The sequence below is a fragment of the Vigna umbellata genome, chromosome 9, assembly GCF_029865625.1.
Source record: "Vigna umbellata cultivar VRB3 chromosome 9, Vumbellata_1.0, whole genome shotgun sequence".
Lineage (NCBI taxonomy): Eukaryota > Viridiplantae > Streptophyta > Magnoliopsida > Fabales > Fabaceae > Vigna > Vigna umbellata.
The window spans coordinates 33,170,934-33,181,408 of record NC_142173.1 but is presented as its reverse complement, the minus strand read 5'-3'; positions in this window follow the sequence as shown (position 1 = coordinate 33,181,408).

Here is a 10,475-nt window from a genome sequence, read left to right as displayed (position 1 = left end):
TAGTGGAAGAAGAACAACAAGAAGAAGTGGACGAAGTGGATGAAGTGGACGAAGTGGTCGAAGTGGACGAACTAGACGAACTGGAAGAAGTTGAAGAAATGGAAGAAGTGGACGAAGTGGACGAAGTGGACGAAGTTGACGAAGTAGACGATGTGGACGAAATGGACGAAGTTGACGAAGTGGACGAAGTGGACAAAGTGGACGAACCTGACGAAGTGGACGAAATGGACAAAGTGGACGAAGTGGACGGAATGGACGAAGTTGACGAACTGGAAGAAGTGGACCAAGTGGACGAAGTGGAAGAACAAGAAGAAGAAGAAGAACAAGAAGAAGTAGTGGAAAAAGAACAAGAAGAAGAAGTGGAAGAAGTGGAAGAAGTGGACGAAGTGGATAAAGTGGACGAAGTGGACGAACTGGAAGAACTGGAAGAACTAGAAGAAGTGGACGAAGTTGACAAAGTGGACCAAGTGGACGAAGTTGACAAAGTGGACCAAGTGGACGAAGCTGACGAAGTGGACGAATTGAATGAAGTGGACGAAATGGACGAAGTGGAACAAGAAGAAGAAGCTAAAAAATACGAAGAAAAAGAAGAAGTAGTGGAAGAAGTGGACGAAGTGGACGAACTAGACGAACTGGAAGAAGTGGAAGAAATGGACCAAGTGGACCAAGTGGACCAAATGGACCAAGTGGACGAAGTTGACGAAGTGGACGAAGTTGACGAAGTTGAGGATGTGGACGAAGTGGACGAAGAGAACGAAGTGGACGATGTGTATGAAGTGAACGAAGTGGACAAAGTGGAAGAAGTAGAAGAAGAAGAATACGCAGAACAAGATGAACAAGGAGAAGAACAAGAAGAAGAAGTGGAAGAAGAATAAGAAGAAGAAGTGGAAGTGGGAGAGGTGGACGAAGTAGATGAAGTTGATAAAGTGGACGACCTAGACGAACTGGAAGAAGTGGAAGAAGGGGAAGAAGTGGAAGAAGTAAACGAAGTTGACGAAGGGGACGAAGGGGACGAAGCGGAAGAAATAGAAGATGCAGAATAAGCAGAACAAGATGAACAAGAAGAAGAACAAGAAGAAGAAGTGGAAGAAGAATAAGAAGAAGTGGAAGTGGGAGAAGTGGACGAAGTAGACGAAGTTGACAAAGTAAACGAACTAGACGAACTGCAAGAAGTGGAAGAAGTAAACGAAGTGGACGAAGTGGACGAAGAGGACGAAGTAGATGATGTGGACGAAGTGCAAGAAGTCGACGAAGTGGACGATCTGGACGAAGTGGACGAAGTTGACGAAGCAGACGAAGTGGAGGAAGTTGACGAAGTGGACGAAGTGTACGACGTGGATGAAGTGGACGATGTGAACGAAGTTGACGAAGTGGACGAAGTGGACGAAGTGGACGAAGTGGAAGAGGTGGAAGAAGCAGAATAAGCAAAACAAGATGAACAAGAAGAAGAAGTGGAAGAAGAATAAAAAGAAGTGGAAGTGGGAGAAGTGGACGAAGAGGACGAAGGGGATGAAGTGGACGAAATGGACGAAGGGGACAAAGTTGACGAAGTGCAAGAAGAAGAAGAACAACAACAAGAACACGAAGAAAAAGAAAAAGAACAAGAAGAAGAACTAGAAGAAGAACAAGAAGAAGAACTGGAAGAACTGGGAGAGGTGGAAGGAGTAGAAGGCGTGGACGAAGTGGACGAGGTGGAGGAAGTGGAGGAAGTGGACGAAGTTCACGAAGTGGACGAAGTGGAAGAAGAAGAAGTAGAAGAAGAACAAGAAGAACAACAAGGAGAAGTGGAAGAACTGGGAGAAGTGGACGAAGTCGAGGAAGCTGACGAAGTGGACGAAATGGACGACGTGGCCGAAATGGAAGAAGAAGTAGTGGAAGAAGAACAAGAAGAAGAAGTGGACGAAGTGGACGAACTAGACAAACTGGAAGAAGTGGAAGAAGTGGAAGAAGTGGACGAAGTTCACGAAGTCGACGAAGTTGACGAAGTGGACGAAGTTGACGAAGTTGAAGAAGAAGAAGAACAAGAACAAGAACAAGAAGAAAAAGAAGAACAAGAAGAAGAATAAGAAGAAGTAGTGGACGAAATGGACGAAGTTGACGACGTGGACAAAGTTGTCGAAGTGGATGAAGTGGACGAACTGGACGAAGTTGACGAAGTGGAAGAAGAAGAAGAGCAAGAACAAGAACAACAAGAAGTAGTGGACGAAGTGGAAGAAGAACAAGAAGAACAAGAAGAAGTAGTGGACGAAGTGGAAGAACAAGAAGAAGAAGAACAACAACAACACAAAGTGGACGATGTTGACGAAGTGGACGAAGAGGACGAAGGGGACAAAGTGGACGAAATGGACGAAGGGGACGAAGTGGAAGAAGAGAAGAACAACAACAACACAAAGAGGAAAAAGAAGAAGAACAAGAAGAAGAACTGGAAGAAGAACAAGAAGAAGAACTGGAAGAAGTGGGAGAAGTGGACGACGTGGACTAGGTGGACGAAGTGGAGGAAGAGGAGGAAGTGAACGAATGGGACGAAGTGGACGAAGTTGAGGATGTGGACGAAATAGAAGAAGATGAAGTAGAAGAAGGTTAAGAAGAAGAACAATAAGAAGTCGAAGAAGTTGGAGAAGTGGACGAAGTCGACGAAGCTGACGAAGTGGAGAAAATTGACGAAGTGGACGAAACGAACGAAGTTGACGAACTGGAAGAAGTGGAAGAGGTGGACCAAGTGAACGAAGTGGAAGAAGAATAAGAAGAAGAAGAACAAGAAGAAGAACAAGAAGAAGTAGTGGAAGAAGAAGAAGCAGAAGAAGTGGAAGAAGTGGACGAAGTGGATGGAGTCGATTAAGTGGACGAACTAGACGAACTGGAAGAAGTGGAAGAAGTGGGAGAAGTGGACGACGTGGACGAAGTGGACAAAGTGAACGAAGTGGACGAAGTTTACGAAGTGGACGAAGTGTACAACGTGGACGATCTCGACGAAGTTGACAAAGTGGAGGAAGTGGACGAGGTGGGCGACGTGGAACAAGAAGAAGAACAACAACAAGAACAAGAAGAAAAAGAAGTGGACGGGGTGGGCGACGTGGACGAAGTGGACGAGGTGGACGAAGTTGACGAAGTGGACGAAGTGGAGGAAGATGAAGTAGAAGAAGAACAAGAAGAAGAACAAGAAGAAGAAGTGGAAGAAGAATAAGAAGAAGAAGTGGAAGTGGGAGAAGTGGACGAAGTAGATGAAGTGGACGAAGAGGACGAAGGGGACGAAGTGGACGAAATGGATGAAGGGGACGATGTGGACGAAGTAGACGAAATGGAACAAGAAGAAGACGAACAAGAACAAAAAGAAGTGGACGGGGTGGGCGACGTGGACGAAGTGGACGAAGTGGACGAGGTGCACGAAGTTGACGAAGTGGACGAAGTGGACGAAGTGGAAGAAGAAGAAGTAGAAGAAGAACAAGAAGAAGTGGAAGAGGTGAACGAAGTGGACGAAGTGGACGAGGTGGACGAAGTGGACGAAGTTGACGAAGTGGACGAAGTGGACGAAGTGGACGAAGTGGACGATGTGGACTCTGTGGACGAAGTTGACGAATGGGACGAAGTAGACAAAGTGGACGAAGTTGACGATGTGGACGAAGTGGACGAAGTAGAAGAAGAACAAGAACAAGAACAAGAACAAGAAGAAAAAGAAGAAGAACAACAAGAAGAACTTGAAGAAGAACAACAAGAAGAAGTGGAAGAAGTGGGAGAAGTGGAAGAAGTGGACGAAGTGGACGATGTGGAAGAAGTGGACGAAGTTGACGAAGAGGACGAAGTGGATGAAGAAGAAGTAGAAGAAGAACATGAAGAAGTGGTGGAAGAAGAACAAGAAGAAGAAGTGGAAGTAGTGGACAAAGTGGATGAAGCGGACGACGTGGACGAAGTAGACGAACTGGAAGAGTGGACGAAGTGGACGAACTGGAAGAAGTGGACGAAGTTGATGAAGTGGACGAAGTGGAAGAAGAAGTAGAAGAAAAAGTAGAAGGAGAAGAAGAAAAAGAAGAACAAGAAGAAGTAGTGGACGAAGAAGAAGCAGAAGAAGTGGAAGAAGTGGACGAAGTGGATGGAGTCGATTAAGTGGACGAACTAGACGAACTGGAAGAAGTGTAAGAAGTGGGAGAAGCGGACGACGTGGACGAAGTGGACAAAGTGAACGAAGTGGACGAAGTGGATGAAGTTTACGAAGTGGACGAAGTGTACAACGTGGACGATCTCGACGAAGTTGACAAAGTGGAGGAAGTGGACGAGGTGGGCAACGTGGAACAAGAAGAAGAAGAACAACAAGAACAAGAAGAAAAGGAAGTGGACGGGGTGGGCGACGTGGACGAAGTGGACGAGGTGGACGAAGTTGACGAAGTGGACGAAGTGGAGGAAGATGAAGTAGAAGAAGAACAAGAAGAAGAACAAGAAGAAGAAGTGGAAGAAGAATAAGAAGAAGAAGTGGAAGTGGGAGAAGTGGACGAAGTAGACGAAGTGGACGAAGAGGACGAAGGGGACGAAGTGGACGAAATGGATGAAGGGGACGAAGTGGACGAAGTAGACGAAGTGGAACAAGAAGAAGAAGAACAAGAACAAAAAGAAGTGGACGGGGTGGGCGACGTGGACGAAGTGGACGCGGTGCACGAAGTTGACGAAGTGGACGAAGTGGACGAAGTGGAAGAAGAAGAAGTAGAAGAAGAACAAGAAGACGTGGAAGACGTGAACGAAGTGGACGAAGTGGACGAGGTGGACGAAGTGGACGAAGTTGACGAAGTGGACGAAGTGGACGATGTGGACTCTGTGGACGAAGTTGACGAATGAGACGAAGTAGACAAAGTGGACGGGGTTTACGATGTGGACGAAGTGGACGAAGTAGAAGAAGAACAAGAACAAGAACAAGAACAAGAAGAAAAAGAAGAAGAACACCAAGAAGAACTTGAAGAAGAACAACAAGAAGAAGTGGAAGAAGTGGGAGAAGTGGAAGAAGTGGACGAAGTGGACGATGTGGAAGAAGTGGACGAAGTTGACGAAGAGGACGAAGTGTATGAAGAAGAAGTAGAAGAAGAACATGAAGAAGTGGTGGAAGAAGAACAAGAAGAAGATGTGGAAGTAGTGGACAAAGTGGATGAAGCGGACGGCGTGGACGAAGTGGACGAAGTGGACGAACTGGAAGAAGTGGACGAAGTTGACGAAGTGGACGAAGTGGACGAAGTGGACGAAGTGGAAGAAGAAGAAGAAGAAAAAGTAGAAGAAGAAGAAGAAAAAGAAGAACAAGAAGAAGAACAAGACGAAGTAGTGGACGAAGTGGACGAAGTGGAAGAAGAAGAAAGAACAAGGAGAAGTGGAAGAAGTTCGTGAAGTGGAAGAAGTCGACGAAGCTGACGAAGTGGGCGAAGTGGACGAAATGGAAGAAGTTGACGAACTGGAAGAAGTGGACCAAGTGGACGAAGTGGAAGAAGAAGAAGAACAAGAAGAACTAGAAGAAGAACAAGAAGAACAAGAAGAAGTAGTGGACGAAGTGGATGAAGTGGACGAAGTGGACGAACTAGACGAATTGGAAGAAGTGGAAGAAGTGGAAGAAGTGGAAGATGTTGACGAAGTTGACGAGGTGGAAGAAGTGGACAAAGTGGAAGAAGAAGAGGAACAAGAACAAGAACAACAAGAAGAAAAAGAAGAACAAGAAGTAGTCGACGAAGTGGACGAAGTTGACGAAGTGGACAAAGTTGACGAAGTGGACGAACTGGAGAAAGTGGATGAAGTGGAAGAAGAAGAAGAACAAGAACAAGAACAAGAACAAGAACAAGAAGAGGTAGTGGACGAAGTGGAAGAAGTGGACGAAGTCGACGAAGCTGACGAAGTGGACGAAGTGGACGAAAGAGACGAAGTTGACGAACTGGAAGAAGTGGAAGAAGTGGACGAAGTGGACGAAGTGTACGAAGTGGAAGAAGAAGAAGAAGTGGAAGAAGTGGAAGAAGTGGGAGAAGTGGACGGAGTGGACAAAGTGGACGAGGTGGACGAAGTGGACGAAGTGGATGAAGAGGACGAAGCGAACGAAGTGGACGAAGTGGACGATGTTGACGAAGTGGACGAACTGGATGAAGTGGACGAAGTGGAAGAAGAAGAAGAAGAAGAACAAGAAGAAGAACAAGAAAAAGAAGAGAACAAGAAGAAGAACAAGAAGAAGTAGTGGACGAAGAGTACGAAGTGGACGATGTAGACGAAGTGGACGATGTGGACGAAGTGGACGAAGTGGAGGAGTTGAGGAAGTTGAATTAGTGGACGAAGTGGACGAAGCGGACAAAGAACAAGAAGAACAAGAAGAAGAAAAAGAAGAGAACAAGAAGAATTAGTGGACGAAGTGGACGAAGCGGGCAAAGAGGACAAAGTGGATGATGTGAACGAAGTGGACGAAGTGGAGGAGTTGAGGAAGTGGAGGAAGTGGAGGAAGTGAAGGAAGAAGAAGAAGAACAACAACAAGAAGAAGAAGTTGAAGAAATGGGAGAAGTGGACGGAGTGGACGACATAGACGAAGTGGACGAGGTGGATGAAGTGGAGGAAGTGTATGAAGTGGACAAAGTGGACGAACTGGACAAAGTGGACGAAGTGGACGAAGTGGACGAAGTGGACGAAGTGGACAAAGTGGACGAAGTGGACGAAGTGGACGAAGTGGACAAAGTGGACGAAGTGGACAAAGTGGACAAAGTGGACGAAGAGGACGAAGTGGACGATGTGGACCAAGTGAACGAAGTGTACGAAGCGGACGAAGTTGATGAAGTGGAAAGAGTGGAAGAAGTTGAAGAAGCAGAATAACCAGATCAAGATGAACAAGAAGAAAAAAAAAAGAAGAACAAGAAGAAGAAGTGGAAGAAGAATAAGAAGAAGAAGTGGAAGTGGGAGAAGTGGACGAAGTAGACGAAGTGGACGAAGTGGACAAAGTTGACGAAGTGGACGAAGTGGACGAACTAGACGAAGTGGAAGAAGTGGACGAAGTTGACGAAGTGGACGAAGTGGACGAAGTGGACGACGTGGAGGCCGTGGACGACATGGACGAAGTGGACGAAGTGGACGAGGTGGACGAAGTGGACAAAGTTGACGAAGTGGACGAACTAGACGAAGTGGAAGAAGTGGAAGAAGTGGACGAAGTTGACGAAGTAGACGAAGTGGACAACGTTGACGAAGTGGACGACGTGGACGCCGTGGACGACGTGGACGAAGTGGACGACGTGGACGAAGTGGACAAAGTGAACAAAGTTGACGAAGTGGACGAAGTGGACGAACTAGACCAAGTGGAAGAAGTGGACGAAGTTGACGAACTGGACGAAGTGGACGACGTGGACGAAGTGGACGAGGTGGACGAAGTGGACGAAGTGGACAAAGTGGACGAAGTGGACAAAGTGGACGCACTAGACAAAGTGGAAGAAGTGGACGAAGTTGACGAAGTGGACGAAGTGGACGACGTTGACGCCGTGGACGACGTGGACGAAGTGGACGAGGTGGACGAAGTGGACGAAGTGGACGAAGTGGACGAACTAGACGAAATGGACGAAGTGGACGAAGTGGACGAAGTTGACGAAGTGGATGAAGTGGACGACGTGGACGCCGTGGACGACGTGGACGAAGTGGACGAAGTGGACGAGGTGGACGAAGTGGACGAAGTGGACGAAGTGGACGAAGTGGACAAAGTTGACGAAGTGGACGAAGTGGACGAACTAGACGAAGTGGAAGAAGTGGAAGAAGTGGACGAAGTTGACGAAGTTGACGAAGTGGACGAAGTGGACGACGTTGACGAAGTGGACGATGTGGACGCTGTGGACGACGCGGACGAAGTGGACGAAGTGGATGAGGTGGACGAAGTGGACAAAGTGGACAAAGTTGACGAAGTGGACGAAGTGGACGAACTAGACGAAGTGGAAGAAGTGGAAGAAGTGGACGAAGCGGACGACGTGGACGCCGTGGATGACGTGGACGAAGTGGACGAAGTGGACGAGGTGGACGAAGTGGACAAAGTGGACGAATAGGACGAAGTGAACGAAGTGGACGAAGTGGAAGAAGCAGAATAAGTAGAACAAGATGAACAAAAAAAAGAACAAGAAGAAGAAGTGGAAGAAGAATAAGAAGAATAAGAAGAAAAAGTGGAAGTGGGAGAAGTGGACGAAGAAGACGAAGTGGACGAAGTGGACAAAGTTGACGAAGTGGACGAACTAGACGAACTGGAAGAAGTGGACGAAGTTGACGAAGTGGCCGAAGTTGACCAAGTGGACGAAGTCGAAGAAGAGGAAGAAGCAAAGTAAGTAGAACAAGATGAACAAGAAGAAGAACAAGAAGAAGAAGAAGTGGAAGAAGAATAAAAAGAACAAGTGGAAGTGGTAGAAGTGGACGACGTACACGAAGTGGACGAAGTGGACGAAGTGGACGATGTGGAAGAAGAAAAAGACCAAGCAGAAGATGAAGAAGAAGTTGAAGAAGAACAAGAAGAACAAGAAGCCGAAGTGGAAGAAATGGACGAAGTGAACAAAGTTGATGAAGTGGACAAAGTGGACGAAGTGAACGAAGTGGAAGAAGAAGAAGAACAAGAACAAGTAGAATAAGAACAAGATCAAGAAGAACAAGAAGAAGAAGAAGATGATGAAGTGGAAGAACAGGAAGAAGAAGTGGAAGAAGTGGACAGAGTGGACGACGTGCACGAAGTGGACGAGGTGGACGAGGTGGACGAAGTGGACGACGTGGACGAAGTGGACGAAGCAAAATAAGCAGAACAAGATGAACAAGAAGAAGAACAAGAAGAAGAAGTGGAAGAAGAATAAGAAGAAGAAGTGGAAGTGGGAGAAGTGGACGAAGTGGACGAAGTGGACGAAGTGGACGAAGAGGACGAAGTGGACGAAGTGGACAAATTGGAAGAAGAAGAAGAACCAGCAGAAGAAGAAAAAGAAGTGGAAGAAGAACAAGAAGAAGAAGTGGAAGAAGTGTACCAAGTGGACGAAGAGGACGAAGTGGATGAAGTGGACGAAGTGGACGAAGGGGACGAAGTGGAAGAAGAAGAAGAAGAACAAGAACAAGAAGAACAAGAAGAAGGAGATGAAGATGAAGTGGAAGAAGTACAGGAAGAAGAAGAAGAACAAGAACAAGAAGATGAAGATGAAGTGGAAGAAGAACAGGAAGAAGAAGTGGAAGAAGTGGGAGAAGTGGACAGAGTGGACGAGGTGGACGAAGTGGACGAAGCAAAATAACCAGAACAAGATGAACAAGAAGAAGAACAAGAAGAAGAAGTGGAAGAAGAATAAGAAGAAGAAGAAGTGGAAGTGGGAGAAGTGGACGAAGTAGACAAAGTGGACGAAGTGGACAGAGTGGAAGAAGTGGAAGAAGAAGAAGAACCAGCTGAAGAAGAAGAATAAGTGGAAGAAGAACAAGAAAGAAATGGAAGAAGTGCACGAAGTGGATGAAGAGGACGAAGAGGACGAAGTGGATGAAGTGGACGAAGGGGACGAAGTGGAAGAACAAGAAGAACAAGAACAAGAACAAGACGAACAAGAAGATGAAGTGGAAGAAGAAGAGGAAGAAGAAGTGGAAGAAGTGGGAGAAGTGGACAGAGTGGATGACGTGGATGGAGTTTTCGAGGTGGACGAAGTGGACAAGGTGGACGAAGTGGACGACGTGGACGAAGTGGACAAAGCAAAATAAGTAGAACAAGATGAACAAGAAGATGAACAAGAAGAAGAAGTGGAAGAAGAATAACAAGAAGAAGTAGAGGTGGGAGAAGTGGACGAAGTGAAAGCAGAGGAAGGAGCAAAATAAGCAGAATAAGAAGAAGAAGTGGAAGTGGGAGAAGAGGACGAAGTAGACAAAGTGGACGAAGAGGATGAAGTTGACGAAGTGGACAAAGTGGACGAAGTGGAAGAAGAAGAAGAACCAGCAGAAGAAGAAGAAGAAGTGGAAGAAGAACAAGAAGAACAAGAAGAAGAAGTGGACGAAGTGGATGAAGAGGACGGAGTAGACGAAGGGGACGAAGTGGAAGAAGAAGAACAAGAACAAGAACAAGAAGAACAAGAACAAGAAGATGAAGTGGAAGAAGAACAGGAAGAAGAAGTGGAAGAAGTGTCGAGTGGACGAGGTGGACGAAGTGGACGAGGTGGACGAAGTGGACGAAGTGGACGAAGTGGACGAAGTGGACGAAGTGGACGAAGTGGACGAAATGGACGAAGTTGACGAAGTGGACGAACTAAATGAACTGGAAGAAGTGGACGAAGCTGACGAAGTGGAAGAAGAAGAACGAGAAGAAGAACAAGAAGAAAAAGAAGAAGTAGTGGAAGAAGAAAAAGAAGAAGTAGTGGAAGAAGAACAAGAAGAAGAAGTGGAAGAAGTGCACGAAGTGGACGAACTAGACGAACTGGAAGAAGTGGAAGAAGTGGAAGAAGTGGAAGAAGTGGACAATGTCGACGAAGTGGACGAAGTGGACGAAGTGGAAGAAGAGGAAG